The sequence below is a fragment of the Anomalospiza imberbis genome, chromosome 7 (assembly GCF_031753505.1).
Source record: "Anomalospiza imberbis isolate Cuckoo-Finch-1a 21T00152 chromosome 7, ASM3175350v1, whole genome shotgun sequence".
NCBI classification, from domain to species: Eukaryota; Metazoa; Chordata; class Aves; order Passeriformes; family Viduidae; genus Anomalospiza; species Anomalospiza imberbis.
In genome coordinates, this window is record NC_089687.1 from 30,478,174 (window position 1) to 30,494,656 (window position 16,483).

Consider the following 16,483-nt stretch of genomic DNA (forward strand, 5'->3'; position numbering starts at 1 on the left):
ACTCGAAAAAGCAAACAGCACGTGTGAGCACGGACGCGTGAGCACAGAGCTACCGTGGGCAAGGCAAGTGAGCACTGGACCACTTGGTGACTGCACCGCCAGCCCCGCTCCCGGTGGCTCTGCTAGGATGGCCATTGTTTTCCAGCGGGGAGCCTGGCCACTCCGAGGAACAAAGGGATGCCCTTCCCAAAACAGCGGCAGCAGATGTCCCACACCGAATCCCAACAGCCTCCATGGGCGCAGACGGGCGGTCTTCCTTGGGAGGCTACACCAAGCCGTGCCCTCAGGGAAGTTCTCTGGGACAATGACCCTGCCCTGGAAAGCCCTTCTTCAAGTCTCCTCTCCAAGTGTTACCCGAGAGCAGAATCGAACATCCTGCTCCAAGTTACCAGCACTCTTCCCACGGCTGCCCCGAGCCCCACAGCCGAGCCCGTTCTTTTGCATTCAGGGAAGCCGCGCACACAGGGTAATTATTTTAGACAAGAAGAAACAGATGCCACGCTCTCTTCCCAGACAGAGCACGCACACCACACACACTCTCTCATGTTTGAGGGAGCGAGCCCCGGACCGTCCCTGCCTGTGTGCGCACCGCGTTCGTGCCTAGATGAAGCTGTCCCAGCCCCGCTCCATGCCCCAGAGCTTAACGCCGGCCCCAGCGCACGCACAGCGTCCCGAAGCCGCAGTTGTGCGCGGGGAAGGGGCGCCCAGGAGGCGCCGGGGCTGCCGTGCTCGGCGCCCGCACCCAGCACCGCCGCCCCCTCCTCACAGGAGAGCCGGCGCCGAGCCGCCACACCACCCGCTGCAGCGCCGACCCCATCCCCATCCCCATCCCCTTCCCCATCGCCATCCCCGCGGCGCGTCCCGCGCGGGCTGCCGGAGCCCCCGGTGCCGCGAAACAAAGGGAGCCGTGCGGGCCGGGGAGTCCCGGGCGAGCTCTACCTCTGCCGCCGAAGGGCGCTGCCCGCCGTCCCGCCACCGCCCGCCGCCTCCCGCGGACGCTGCCCTGCCGAGGAGCCGGAGCGGAGCGAGCGGGGCTCAGCCCCGGCCCCTCCCCGCCCGCCCGCCAGGGGCGGAGGCGCCGCCGCCCGCCCGCCCCGGGCCCGCAGCGCCGCCCGGCGGGCACCGCTCCCCGCGCGGGGTCCGGGCTGCGCCCGCTCCCGGGGCTGCGCCCGCTCCCGCCCTCCTCACCTGGGCTCCCGCCTGCTCTGCAGTTCTCCAGTTCGTTTCTTTCACCCTCACCTGAAGCCGTCAAAAACTAAGCGGAAAGAGAAACTGGCTTGTTTTGGTGTGGAACCCAACATCTCCCACTCGGTTTCTGCAATAATGTTTTCAGCGGTTACGACTAAGTGTAAGCACCCGAAAGTATTTACAGCAAGCCCTGACATAACATAGTTTATCTGCCCAATCCTGCCCCTGATAAGCGCAGGGCCGTCAACAATGGAGAGCGACTGCCCTATTGTGTGAGAAGAGGGGCAAAAAGAAAAAGCCCTAAAGGGCTCCTATTGTGTTTCTGGGACTGAGGTTTCTCCCCACCCCCGTGAAAACTCCCCATTCACAGATGAGATGGAGAACGTAGGTCTGTATGTTACACTGACACATTTCCTGGAGAAATACCCCCTGTGAAAAGTTTCACTGCTGGTGCTTTTTTCCTAAGAAACCAATTAGCACATTTTGTTACTGTCTCCTGTTTGCAAGCAGGCGTTTCCCAAGCTGGGTTGGTTTTAGACAGCAATAAGCTTCCATTCAACCCCAAGCTAAACCTACATTTGCTAGATAACAGTGAGAAGAGGACCTGAACTGCAGATACACAACCAGAACCCTTTAGGATGTGGAAGGAATCCAGCTTATAACCACGAGATTCAATGCGATCGGAGCCGCACAGTGAAGATACAAAATGCATTCTAAAACCCTTCCTCATTAAAACACTTCAGATATTTCAAAGTCAATACTACATTTTCAGATACACATCTCCTTGGTTGTCCTGTTTATAGAAAGAGAATGTGCTCTCACACCATTTTCAAATCTGTAACTCTAGAAGTGTTGGAGACAGCTCTCAGGTGAATCCCAGGAGTCAGAGCCCTGAAGCCCTACTGATTCATAGACTCATCACTGTTTTATTATTTTCAGCAGAGATGCTTAGCTCCTAAGATTTGTCTTGCCCTTAGTTTTTTATATCTGTGAAATTAATTACTGCTTTCATTAGAAATGGTCAAAAATTACTTCAACAAAATATTTTTCCTGCTGAAGAACTAAGAGCTTGGTCAAAACTCAGTTGTATGGAAACAGTGACAGGCTGATGCAGGTATTCAAGAGGATAATTAGCTTTTAGCCTAATTTTTCTTTAAGAAAAAGGCACAGTCAAGAACTATTCCTGAGCAGCACCATGACCCTCTCTTTCCACCTCTTTCTTGCTTCAGGTACATGCTTTTCTCATGAGTCAACTTTATTGCATTCTTTCCCAAATAACAAAGGCAAACAATATTAATATATTTTTAAAAATTCCTTTTACTCCAAATCTAAATGAAAACAAGTTTCAGTCAGGAAAGCAACTACTGTCCAGTCAAAACTAATTTTCTACAACACACACAGAACAAAAAGAAACATCCCAAGACAGCGACTGCAAGAATTTCACTGAGAAAGTACACATTTCAACTTAAGACATTAAAATTATCATAAGCCATTGTCATGGCATTGAAATACAAAATTTTTTTACCTCAGAGGTGAAAATTCTCCATTTGATCGAAAGAGAAGGGTCACAGGGGAATAAAGCAGTGCAGCTTTTCTTCCATGGTCCTACCACGGTGCTTCAAAAGGGGTAACTCTGGTACCTTCTCAGGTGCACTCTTCATGCCCGTTTAGATTCCTGTAAATAGAACTTCCATCCATGACCACTGTTGGTATTTTGTAGTATTTATAACAGATAATATTATTATATTATGATAATATATCTTTGTGAAGTTGCCTTGTCCTCCAGGAAACAAACAAAAGTTACCCAGAGTTTTTCCAATTTCACTATAAAATGTGAATTAGCAGCCTGTCACTGTATCTTACATTCTTTGCTTTGTAGAGCAAGCAAGCAAGCAAAGGAAGAAACATTAGTCCCAAAACCTGTCTTCTTTCCCTAAAGCAAGTAAGTGCAATGCAAAGAGCATCCAATTCAATCTAGAATATTTCTCATTTTACTACATCAGCTGGACTACATAATTACCACTGAAATGCTCTGCAGTAAATAATTTTTTTTTTTTTAACTAAAATATACTAAAAGACATTCCTGGTCACAGATGATCAGTCAGACACCAAGAATTATTTTCTGTAAAATATGGCTCATTTCTTAAAGGCAAATAGTATATCCTGGGCCATACAAGAGATCAGGGACAATCAGTATTCAGCACACATTCAGGTCTCTCTCAAACACGAGGTACAACCTGGAAGATATTTAAGGGGAATTTCCAACTACTGAATCATTAAATATGCTCTCTTTAGCACACACACATCACCCCGAAGGGGCACAGGCAGAGGCTTTGTTCACCTACAGCCATTCCAGAGAAGAAAATGGGAATGTTTCTGCATCCCTTTTTTGCAGGTCCTGCATCACAATTTACCAAAATCTGTGACAGATACCCATGTGCATCAGAGCAGTTTAAGAGCTGCTTATTTACTAATGACCTTTCACTTTTTTCTTTTCTTTTCCTGGATGTTTCCACAGGATGAATTACAGTTTCTTGATTGCAGCCTTACAGTCTACAGCTTCACAAGCTGAGAAGCTGGGTACAAAACCCACTGTGAAACTGGCTGTTGCTGAGACTGGAAGGGCCAGACTGTGGAGATTTAGGGTATGGTTTAGCCTGACAAACCATAAATCAAACACGCAACAACCCTTGGAGTGGCTTCTGACAGACCCTGGAGCACTAGTCAGTGGCTGGAAGCACCTCCTAGCCAACCTTGCAAGGAAGAGAGGCAAAGAACAGCTGACCCAGCCACTTCAGAGAACAAAAATACTGTGAACTGCAATTTGCACAGCCTGTAAGGATTTGTAGCAAGGCAGGAGAGGAATCTAGTCCTAGTTCATGGTGCTAGGATGAGGATAGCTCACCAGAAATACAGAGACACCTGTTGGTATCAATTAAAACTGGATAGGAGGTTTCTCAAATGCTTTGAGTTGGTTTAACCATGTACTTAAATACCAGGATTAACAAATCAGTACTTAAGATAGGTATTATTTATAACTTAAAAATAGCTTGCAATAGCTAGAAAGGAAACAAAAATATATCAAACCTCGTTTTTCTTAATCTTTCCTACTGAAGGATATTTACTTATTGCCATGATTTTATTATTTCCTATTTCTTTGGCTATACAATTTTCATATTTGGAGAGATTAACTAGGCAAGATCAATTTTTTTCCTATTCATAAATGAAGAAATTGAGTCAGCAAGAATAACCCAACAAAAAAAAAAAAAGCACATGAATGCAGCATTTCCTTGATAGAGTAGAAGACAGTTTAGATGTCAATGTTTCTTAGCCACAAGAGCATGCTCAGCCATTTTTCCTATACTCAGTGAGAAAATTCTGCATGTTCATAAAATGTGGCAGCTATACCTCTGTTCTAAGTGTACTAGGAGTTGTGGGAATATACTTTACAGTAGTTAGAATACTTTTGTACTTCAGGCAAAAAAACCCAAAACCCAGTACACATAAAACAACAGAAAATTTTACTCTAAGACTGAGCAGGAGATATAACAATAACAGTCTCTGGCTTCTTTGTCTTGGGAAATGGCTACAGGTTTGAGCTCTGCCTGTACACAAGTGAATGATTCAACAAACATGCTGCCAGTGGTCCAGAGAATTCCATGTTTTAGACTAAAAAACCCAGGAAGCACAGCTCAACCTTCCTTCACCCACCTGTGGCTAATTAAGCTGCACACAATTAGGAGAGCAAGCAGTGCCTGTGTAGGAGAGAAGCCAGTGGCCACTGGCTGGAATTGTCTCCAGGTGCTTTGGAAAACATCAGTCCATTCAGTACTGAGACAGATCATCTGCCTTCCCTGAGGTGGATCTTACACTGGATTTTATATTTCCACCTGTCAAAACACCATCAGCTTTCCATTTTGCCATAATGTCTCCTCGTTTTGGCCACTCTGGCTTTTTGTCCAGAGGCAGCAATACGCCTCCAATTAGCAAAGTGTTTTTCCCCTTACAGCAAAGACCTGCATAAGACAGCTTGAAGGTCTAGACCCAGAATTTCAGGAAAGAGGTCACCCCAGGGGAGATTTTACCTTGTGTGTTGGGATTAAGCACAGGATCTGAGAAGCAGTGCTCACTTTGTAATTCTGCTTTTCAGTTCATGAATAAGTACACCCATTAAAATTAATAAAAACAAAAAAAAAAATTTACAAACATGAGACCTGCAAGACCTTCTAAACTACCACTCGCTAATTCTGAAAACTTGGAACATATTTCAAGAGTTCAAAGAAGAGTTTGATCAGAGGCAAGTCTTGAAATTGCAGACTTCCTAAGTAATATTGCCCCACTCTTCCAAAGGATTTTATCATTGATGTTACAGAAGAGGAGAAAGTCCTATTTTTCCAAGTAGAACAAATTAATCTTTCCTCCCTCTACAAAAGAAATATCTTTGAGACATAGCTGCATGCATCCCTTCACAAGTATCCCCTCAAGAGAGTCACAGAAACTTTAATTAGGAGAGGGAAAGGCCCAGTGTTCAGTGAAATCCAAAAGTTCATGTCAGATCACTCAGCATGTTTAGTGACAAGAGAAAAATCTTCAGTTTGAATCCACACAGCACCAGGGAAATGTCTCTTCTTGCAAACAAAAATCACCCAACACAAAGGCATTGAAATTGTACTGTAGGTATATACAAGTTTGCTCTCAGAATAAAGCCAAGTGTATTTTATAATACTACATCTCCCATGCCACATTCTGAGGTGTAAAACATTGCTGGTGTCTGGGAATGACCATCCCTGTGTGGCACAGTGAAAAGATGTGAACCTCTCTTGAGGAGTTATGTTTTATTATTGTTTTTCACGCTATTTAAAAGTGGTCTGCAATTTCCACTAGAAATTTTTAAATGCACACCCACTCCTTACATAAGTAATTGACAGAAGGTGGTGTTAGAAAAGGGGTTGCACCACTTTAGCCAACAGAAATTGAAAAGGGAATGAGTTTTTAAGATGTCTCATCCTAAATACTAATACTGAACAGTGTCCAGGCAGTTTAAAGACAAAGAAATTATGAAGCACATGTTTTCTTTAATGTATGATTTCCCTAAAGAAGGGTTTAAAAGGGAACTGACTATGCAAGTTTTCAGCTGTGGATCCAAACCCTTTTTGAGTCCAAGCAAAAGTGCAGGCAAATTCAGCCAGGCTGTTTGCTGGCTATGCACCAGTCTATAAATGGCAGCAATGATGGAAGCAGTAGGAACAAGAAAAAGAATCACAGAATGGAAAAATCAATGGCTAAAGAACTTCAAAGTTAGATGTTTCTGGAAGTTCCTTCTTACTAATTCTGTAAACCTGAGAGCCTTCCACTTTACCTGCCAGCTAAAGAAAAAGAGATCAACTTATCTAGGGCACATAAGAACCATTATTTCTTCCACCCTAATTGCAAGAAATGCCCATGAAAGGTAACCCAGCTGTGAAGATGTGACTGCACATGCCAGGCAGATGTTGCCAGCACCAGAGCTCTTCCTATGTTCCCCAAATGTTAACTCCTCACTGGGGATTATGCATGTCTTATATGTGGGCAGAGAGCAATTTCTTTGTTCTCCAGCTTTATTACAACACAGTGAACTCTTTGGGAGTGCAAATTTTTGCCAAGAAGCAGCAAATTAATAACATATGGATGTGGTATGTTTCTGCTTCCACCACAGGTGAACACAGTGCTTGTAAGAGAAGCTTTCTTGAAGCAAGGATCTTGAACCCAGCCCAGCCAGGCCAGTGGTGCAGTTCTGCTGAAAGAAGCAAGGCAACAGAGATGAAACTGCTTCCTCATCAGTGCTGCTACTGAGCTGTTCCACTGCCTGTTTGAATCCAAGAATATACTTTAACAAATGTCACCAGATTAAATAGTCCCTCTCTGTAAAAAGTGTAATTTATAGGAACATTTCCTTTGATTCACTGGTTGTGCATGATTTAGCTATTCTCTGATATATATTCTCATTCTCACATTATTACTAAATTCTATGTATTTATGGTATTTGGTCCTATGTATGTCCTGTCATATGTATTACAAATCATTTGCTTTCATAGATCACCTCAATTAATGCTTTCAGCCTGTTTTTTCTTCAAAACATTCACTTTAGTTCATATTCACTTATTAAGAAACATCTTTATTGTCCAAGTAATAAACCACATTTACCTCCAATACTGGTTTAACTAAAAAAGGTCCTTCTGCTAATTCTCAGAGACCTGCAGCCAGAAAAGTTCCTAAACTATGTTCATGTTTAAGTGCTATTCCTAAATGCATGCTAATTTGAAGCAGAAGAATTGGCCTGAGCCAGGCTTTGAACAGAAAATACTCTCTCTGAAATCCACAATAACTGCTTAACACAGATTACTGGGTTTTTTCTGCCCTCAAACAGATGCACAAGTTTGGGCCTGACAAACTTGGGGTAAAAAAAGGTGAAGAGAGAACAGCATAGATTAAAACCCCATGCCAAGACATTTTGGGGGTATTACCCAGCAGACCACAACACGTCTGAAGGTCACATTTCATGGGCATATATAGAGATATTTCTAACTGACACTTATTAAACAATCAGACTGGCAACTTTCTTCAGACAACCCTGAACAAGTACTAATTGCAACCATCTGCAGGACACACTATCTCTGAAGTAACTAGAGATGTTCAGCTGACTTTAGACTAAATTACCCAACAGCTTCCACACAGAAAAAGCACATTCATGAAAGTGATTTACTGTTTTAATATAACACACACAACTATATAAAGGGCTCAACCATGACCCTATGGGTTCTATGATTATTCTCTTTAGGAAAGCACAGCTGAGAGAGAAAACGGCCAAAAGCTGCCTGTTTTTCTGTATAATTTGTCCATGAGCCCTGAAGTGCCTGCTTAAGTGATGAATTAGTTTTTTGCCTTAAAAAAATAAAGGCAGTTGGGGTCCTGAGGGAATGAGATAAGAAACAAACCTTTCCTCCTGCACATCACCCATCCCAATGAGAGTCAGATGCAGTGTACTGAGAGCACAAGGATTGTTCCTGCCCTATATTTTTTATATATTGGAAAACTGATGAGGAAACAGTGCCTCCTCCTCTTACCCAGCCCATTTACTTAATACAAAAATAATAAGAGTCCAGACTGATCAAAATTCTTGCTGTATTGCTCCATTTCTAGCAAGGGAGATTCTGTGATCTGGTGAAAGAATGGCTAAAACACAATTTGTGTCATTGGAGGAATTAGGGTAGGTATCTATATCAAGATAGCACAGCAGAAAAGATAGCAAAGTCTCCAAAAGGCTGGAATCTTTACTGCAAACAAAGCTGGTAGACTTCAGTAAAGCTACGTAGGCTATAATGAATGTTTTTGACTGTAGGGAGAAAAATTCATGGCTCAAATCCAGGAACTGTCTCAGCCTACATACAGAACTAGGTCTGTAGGAGATCCTTATTCAGCACATTTCCTACAAAAGACATTAATTTACATTTTCTTGTTTAAAGAACAGATAACTTCTCCATGTGAGAAATTCCAGCCGACAGGGGCTCAGAGGAGTGAACGAGCGCCGCAGAGACCACTGCACATTTCATACAAACACTCACCAACTGTTGCCACTTTGAGACTTCAAAGCTCACAAAGAAAATTGCCTTTTTTCCCCAGAGCAGGATATCAAGCCTGATTACTTTACATTTGCTCACCCTTAGTGCAGTTTGAGAGGCAAGAGGCCTTAATCAAGCTCAGACACAAGGAAGGATTTCTTTTAAAGACTATCAATGTTAATAAACAACTCAGTCTTCTTTAAACATCCACACTATGATATGGGCAAGGGTCTGAGTTTATCATGTCCTCAATCTTTTGAACAGCCAAGTTTTATTTGCTAAGCATTGATCAGGCCAGAAGGAATGAGCTTATCCTGAGTGGTAGTGGCTGGACTTGAATTCTGGATTTTAGATTGCAAAATGTTCAGGATTTGACACAATTTTGCCTCAGCCAGCTATGCTGAGTTCTGGGCTGTCATTGTAAACCCAGAGACTCGAGGAAGCTGTCCTGGAGTCTGATTGGAAAGCAGAAAGGCACATCCTCACTCTAAAAGGCTTGTGTATCTAAAAGCTAAAAAGAGATGCTGAAGCTTTATGCCAAAGGTAAGAAGTCAAACACAACTGGATGTACTGATTTGCTTTTTCTTGTTCATGGTAGGAGAGAGGATTCCAAATGAAAAGCCATACTGAAAACCAGAAACCAAATATCCCACTGGTTTTAAAAACAAGCCCTTCAGAAAACTAGCCCGTTCACCTCATTTATGAGGTGAATTTATACAGGTTCCTTTTACCCATTGATTAGTTATTTTATTGTCTTCTGATTATGCCAGGAGCCTACAGCTGTGATATTGTTACAAAAAGCATACAGATGTTTAATTTAAAACAAAAAAGGCTTTTGTGCCATTTTTTAATAATGAAACTATTTCTACTAGCATTAGGTTTTTATGAAGCCTTTTGAACTTACACTTTTCATATCTATTGGTTTAGCTGATCCTGTGAAATATCTCCTGTGAAATAATAGCCCTGCATAGTTATCAGTCTACTAAAGGAAAGCTTTTCAAATGCTTACTCACTGACCTGTTCAGCGTCCACACACACAACAGCCCCTCATGAAGGTATTAATCCTGGACATATCACTGTTGAAACATTCAATATGTTCCACTGGAGCTTCCCACTCCTCCCCTCAGGGCAGAATCCTTCCTTACTGCACCGGCTCTGTTTTATTCAATACAGCAGCTGTATTATTCACTTTTGCAGTAATACTGCAGCTTAATCTTTGAAGCTTTTCAAAAAGGGCTGCAATAGAAAAATGGGTGTGGAAAGGGATATGAAATAGCAATTAATATTTTTAACAATCTGCAGAAGCAAAACCCTATCCTCTGCAAGCCAGATTCAACTAATTAGGGGGCAATTGCACCCTTACTTGCCAGTAATACTCAAGCTACTTCTGCAGCCTGTTATCCTTCTTGCTTTTTCAGTACTCACTCCAAATAAACTTTCAGGAAATTTGGTAGAATTCATACTCGGCAAATAAATTGCTTTCTGAAAATTATGCACTTACCCTGGATCTTTGCAGGTATCAGGTGATGAAGGACATCACCTTTTAGCTTTATCCTGTGGCTTAATTAACACTTCCTCAGGAAAGCCTGGGGTTTTTTTTCTGATGCTCTTATCAGCCACCACTCCAAATACAACACATCACAAAGCTCAGATTCCAAGCTACTTTAAGAAAGATGGGACGGAAACTTCATTGTTATCCTAATTGTCCCTTGTCCATGTTACATGGATATTTTAAAATGGACACATGTTTCAGGGCATTCTGTTTAGAACAATTTTATCTCTGTACTTCAGAAAAAGCATATACCAAGGCCAAGCTCCTGAAGCCCAAGCACAGTGCAGGATCATGCCTAAGCTTCATACAGGGTTAAATTCACCACCACACTGTTATCCAACAAAATAACAGCCACTTACCACTGAAATAGCAGATTTTTCCTTTAGGACACAGAGCTCCTCTGTCCTTTTTAGCCAAAGACCATGGCACAGCTGGGAAAACTGCTCCCCTCAACTTGTATATTCCCACAGTATTTGTTGCAGTCAAGACAGACAGAAAAAAAGGCTCTTCCTTATTGCTGCATGTTCTCCTCTTTTATACCCTTTATCCCACATGCAGTGCACCTGTGTGCCCTCTGTTCCCTTTGGTGGTTGCTCAGTGCACCTGGGCACCCCATGGCTCATTGCTGTCAATGCTGCTCACCTGCTTCTCACAGCTGTGCCCACTGGGGATGAGGCTGGGCTGCAGCCCCACTGCCAGTCACCAAATACTGTGTGTCACAGCACAGCCCCACTGCCAATCACCAAATACTGTGTGCCATGGCACAGCCCCACTGCCAGTCACCACAAACTGTGTGCCCACAAGTATTCACAGAAATAAAGCTTAAAAAAAGGAAAGTAAGAACATCCCCTTTTCCAGATGCCAGCTAAACTTGTAAACTAGGAGAATACCAGCTACAGCAGCTGAAAATCTGGCTGGGAGCCCCAGACTGACTCTTGAACCACCTTTGATAGAGCCAAAAGCACAGTCAGGATGGAGTGGAGCACAACAAGGTCTCCTACCATGAGCTGAAGTCATCTTTTAATCCTCACTGCAAGTGTTCCCTTACAGTTGGTGTTTTGAGACATAATCACCCATTTAATTTAACATTAGAACAATTTATAATTTTAACTAGGGACACCATACATACCTATAGTGTTGCCTTAATTTTTTTTAAGTAAGGTTGATGACTGATCTTAGATATTGCATTTTTTTCAGTTCAGGCACTTAAAATGTAAACCAAAAAACAGGTCTGTTTATTTGTTTGTTTAAAAAGGAAAAATCTTGCTCATTTGCTTGCTCTCTTTCCAGCATCTGGAAGCACAGCATTTCCTGCCCCTGCCCCTTCTCCTGTTAATCACTTAGCTATAGCTGCTTTCTAACACAGCAGTAATGCATGGTAGCTCATTTTATTGGCACAAAGGATGTGCTACACATTGTCTTGTTCTCTTCCTTCAGTGTATGCTTCCTAGGAAATAGAAAAAGCATTACATATTCCCACTCTGCAGGATGCCAAACACAGACATCTCCTGAGCAAACAGAATAAGTTACTCTACGTAATAACTATAAAAGCAAGAATGAGATTACAAGAAAACATCCTCTACAGCTGTAAACACTATCTGCAAGGTTTACTATTCACCACCATTACATTTCCATGCTGAGCCATTTCCAATCCCTTCTCTTCTCATTGCTAAAGCAAGCACTGTTTATTTTTTCCATTATTTTGGATCTCCGATGTACAATTTTTGCATAGAGGAAGAAATGTGTGCTGATAAATGAGTCTGAAAGTCAATCAAAACCAACAGTGAATCACACATCTCTTGTTTTAAGGTTTGATACCCCCAAAAAGCATTTAAAAAATAAGAAGTGAATAGCCTAGGGAGTTTCTGCTTTGGCAGAACTCGAGTAAGGCAGTAGCCAAACACATTGCTGCTGGCATTCAGTCTTGGATATTTTAAGCCAGCAAAATCATAGCTTGATTCAGTATAATTAAAAGAGATGCTCAAAGGGGGCACTGTAAGGCTAAGTGGAGAAATTATACAAAATGTATTTTAACAATCAACATTACTTGGGCAATCAAAGGACAGGGAAAATGGTGTTTTCTACGCTTTGAAACTAAATCAGGAAAATTGAAAAAAAGACATGCATAGTAGTAATTAGATGTGAATTCTCCCCAGCTCCCTAAAACAGTCTGTTTGGAACAGAGCTATGTATTAAATCCTGCGTGCTCCAGGCCTCCATTTCTGCACACAGTCAGAGATTGTACAAAGAATTGCAATGCACTAACCAAAGTCTGCTAAAAGGCAAGTGCCACCCTTTTCTTTAGAACAATGTTGGACATTTTGCTGTCATTGCAAAATGGACAAACTTACATCCACATGGAAAGTCTTTCATAGCATTACTCACTGCAGCTGCTTTATCTTGATTATGGTGGGGGGGAAACCATTAAACAATTTGATGATTGGTTAAAGAAAGCTCATGTCTAAAACTTTTAGTCTCATCTCAGCTATTCTTGTCAAGCTCCATATGGTCCCTATAACAAACAATTATCACTTTATAAGAAAATGTGAATTTCTGTCCAGTTTCTAATGGAGTTTGGACATGTTCTGCTCATTCTGCTATTTTGAAGTCACTCTTCTCATTTTTAATGACTTTATAAACAGAGCAATGAAGAGGGCTATTGTGTTCTGCTGCATCTGATTTACATCTGCACTAAATACTCCTTATGGCTCCCTCCAGCAGTGCACAGCACTTTCAAGGAACCACATGAAACTCAGCCTAAGGCCCAGGGACAATGCCAGAACAAAGTTAAGGGGTCTCATTACCAAGGGAGAAGTTGGGGTCCCCTAGCACTTGAAGGGAGAGCAAAAGATGATTTCATTTTTTGCATGCATGACAGTGATCCATATGGTGACATCTCATCAATAAATTTGTTAGCAACATTAAGCAATAGCTTTCTAGTCTTGTGTTCAGAACTGATGCCCACTGTACTCAAAATGCTACAGTGGACTTGTGGCAGGGAAGTTGTAAGAATCTTTGACTTCCAAGCCTTAGACATTGTTAATTTGGTGGCAGAATAAAGGTAATTCAGACTGCAGCATTTTTATAATCAGGCTGTGTAAAGCCACATGGATTGGATACAGGTATGGCATACAAGATACAAGATAAAAGAAACCCCCTTTGTCCAGCCTACAACATGGTCCCTGTACTCCTCAAGATCCATGGTAAAGGAAGCTCTCTACAGTTTCTCCTTCGAGAAATCTGATGGGGATCATAAATCAGGTCAATATATTAAGGCTGTTGAAAGAACGACTAGAAATATTAACTTATTTCCAATTCAGCTTAGTCTAAATTGCTTTACTGAAGCACAGTGGCTGCAGAGGCATCACAAACTGCTCATGGCTAAGACCATGCTCTGTCCTACCCTTCCAGCCATTTTTACATCTCCTTCCAGTGCACTAAGCAGTCTGGCTCCAGGCATCACACAGAGCAATTGTTCCACATGCTAACAGAAAACCTACATGTCACAGGCAGATGTAACTGGTCTTCTGACCTTACCTTCAAATAAACAGATGATTATTTTACTTTGGTGTTGTTTCTTCATTGTGCTTATAGGCACCTTTTTTATCATCAATTGGGAATGAATGTGAATCCAGAGAGGACAGGTGGTGTGAAATGACATTTTAGAGTGGCTTCACTTTTTCAGAAAAAGCATAGAAGGCACATGAATCTGTAGTAAATGTAAGATTAATTCTGTATTTGTCAAAGTTCTTTTGATTAGCCTTAACGTGCATCTTACAAAGTATAAAAAACCAAAGGGGAACATAAAACCACCATTCATTCAGGTAATTTTTCAAATGCATTGAAAAACCCTACTCAATAATATAGAGGACCACAACCCAGCCTGAAAATCTGGTAGTCAGGCTATCCATAGTGATCTCATGGTTATGCTATGATTTAGGAACATAGAAATCCATTAAAATGCTTTCATTAATCCCTGATGCTTTTACTGTATGCAAAAGGCACGCAGCTTAAATACAGAGTTATTCAACAGGTTTTAACCTTCTGCCATGACTCCTTCCTGAATCTCACTGGCTTGGGGAGGGAAACAAATGATGAATCTGAACTGCAACAATGAAAAATTTAGAGACAAGTTGGGGCAAAAAGTTTTGCAAGACATGACTACTATGACCAACACATTTGAGTGAATATATGGTATTGTGAGGGCCACGGTTCATCACCTTTCTACATGAACAGGAAAACATTCAGCTTTACCTTGCTGGAAATAAGTTGTGTAACTCCCATAAAAACTGGTGCAGACAGGAGCTGAAAAATAAAAAAGGTAAGGGAAAGCAAGAGCCTTTTTTACTGAAAACAATCAATTTGGCTGCATTACACATCAAAGTTCATTGATGCTCATTTACATGCAATGTTACATGACTGCTTTTGGTGTTGTTGCCTTAAAGACAGATGGCAAAAATTATGTTCTGTTCCTTGTGTTTTCACTAAGCTAAACAGCCAAAAAAAGCATTAAAAATAAAAATAATTGATAATAATAATATCAATATCTCATAAGCAGACACAAGAGGTACACACTAACCCATCAGCTCTATATTCCCACTGAAAAGAGGTGAACACTGCCCTGCACAGCTCCTTCCAGAGCCATTGGAACTTACCCTACTCACAGGAATCAAAAGAAATAATAACTGTGGCCTTAAAAAAAATTAAGCACTTCCATGAACTCAAGAATACGGCTTTCTATCTCCCAAATCTTTCTGGCAGCTCTTTCTCACATGGCAGCACTCAGGCAACTGCAAACACAGGCAAGCTAGAGAGCCAGCCTTACCAGCCAGACAGCTGCCACCATCTTCAGGCTGCCTGAAGCATTTAGCTCCTTGTAGCTCTCTGCCACCTCAAACCGTTCATTTTTTCCTGATGAGTTGCTCTGCTGCTGGTGTCTGCCGCTGTCCCCTCAGCCGCACACAAGGACCATCCCTGTCAGGGGAGGTAAACGCCTCTGCTTTGTCCCACTGCCACACTGAGGCACCACGTCTGGGATTCTACAGAGAAGCGTCTCCTGCAAACACGGTACCTCAGATGCCCAGCTCCCCTGTCTTGGTCAAGGAACTTCACTTTTGTTACCCGTGCCTAGAACACACCCACCACGCCCATCGTGAAAAGTTCACTGCAGCAACTTTAAATTAGTCACATCAAGGGGAAGAAAAAAAAAGCCAGAACTAAGGAAGCAGTGTTTGCATCATGGAATATTTGCTTGCAAGCTTCTTTCTAAATCAGGACCCACCATCTTTTTGTCTGCCAATTTTTTTTTTTTTCAAGCTCTGCTAAAACTTTAAGCAGCACAATCACGATAGTAGGTCTTGTAGCATTCCGTGATAAACATTTACCAGAGCAAAGACAACATAAATTTCTAAATTTAAAAATCAACCAAGAAAAATAATTTTTCCTTTAATAGGATAAAACTCAAAACTTTATTTCCTTATTTTAAGATTAAATTAACTGCTATGCTGGAAATACATCAGGGGAATTCATTCTTCTATTTCAGATTTGAAGGATTAACTCTTCAATTATTAAGTTGTACCAACAGCTGATCACTTGCTGTGCAGTCTATTTTTAAAAGTACATGAAAGATTAGTGTAACCAGAATACCTAGAATAAGAACATTTAGCAAAACCCTGCCATGCAGAAATCTGAAATTAGTGTTTGAGAGCCGGTATATCAATTTACAGTTAATGCCAGGCTTGCTCTCAGGGGGGCTCAGGTCACTTTTTAATGGCCTTCAGCAGCTGCACACACACAACCCTCCTCCCTCCCCAAGCCACCGCCCAACACACAACTATTGTTTCCTACTATGGGGGCAATTCAAATCCTTACTAAAAACCTTTGATGCCTGCTTTACATTCAAAACTATATATTAATTCACAAAAGGAGGGACATCACAATTTTCTCTTAAAAAAAAAAAAAAAAGGCTGGGGTGGGAGGAGGCTACTTTAAACTGGGATTGATGCATTCCTGCATTCCTCTGGAGCTACCAGCAGGTCCCTTTGAAGTTCTGCTAAAATCCTGGTGGCCATGTTCCAGAGGATTTGTACTTTGCAGAGCTCCAGGGTGAGAAGAGAGAGAGGAACCAGAAATCCCTCTAAAGAGT

General features: G+C 41.9%; 1 protein-coding gene and 1 long non-coding RNA gene across 3 annotated transcripts in view; both read right to left on the minus strand.

The window, feature by feature from the left end:
* Nucleotides 1-2,836, minus strand: part of MYO1B (myosin IB) — a 109,972-nt gene extending 107,136 nt beyond the window's left edge. Inside the window, exon 1 of one of the 2 annotated variants that reach the window (XM_068196336.1) lies at nt 2,714-2,836. The gene's annotated coding sequence lies outside the window, so the exon portion shown is untranslated. Of the gene's footprint in view, nt 1-939; nt 1,063-2,713 lie in introns of those variants that run through there. The other variant, XM_068196334.1, reaches the window with a different exon arrangement.
* A 7,468-nt stretch (nt 2,837-10,304) lies between these two features.
* The window catches only part of LOC137477393 (uncharacterized), an 85,351-nt gene continuing 79,172 nt past the window's right edge, over nt 10,305-16,483 (minus strand). The window contains exon 6 of the long non-coding RNA XR_011000972.1: nt 10,305-10,445. This is a non-coding gene — a long non-coding RNA (uncharacterized lncRNA). The remainder of the gene's footprint in view (nt 10,446-16,483) is intronic.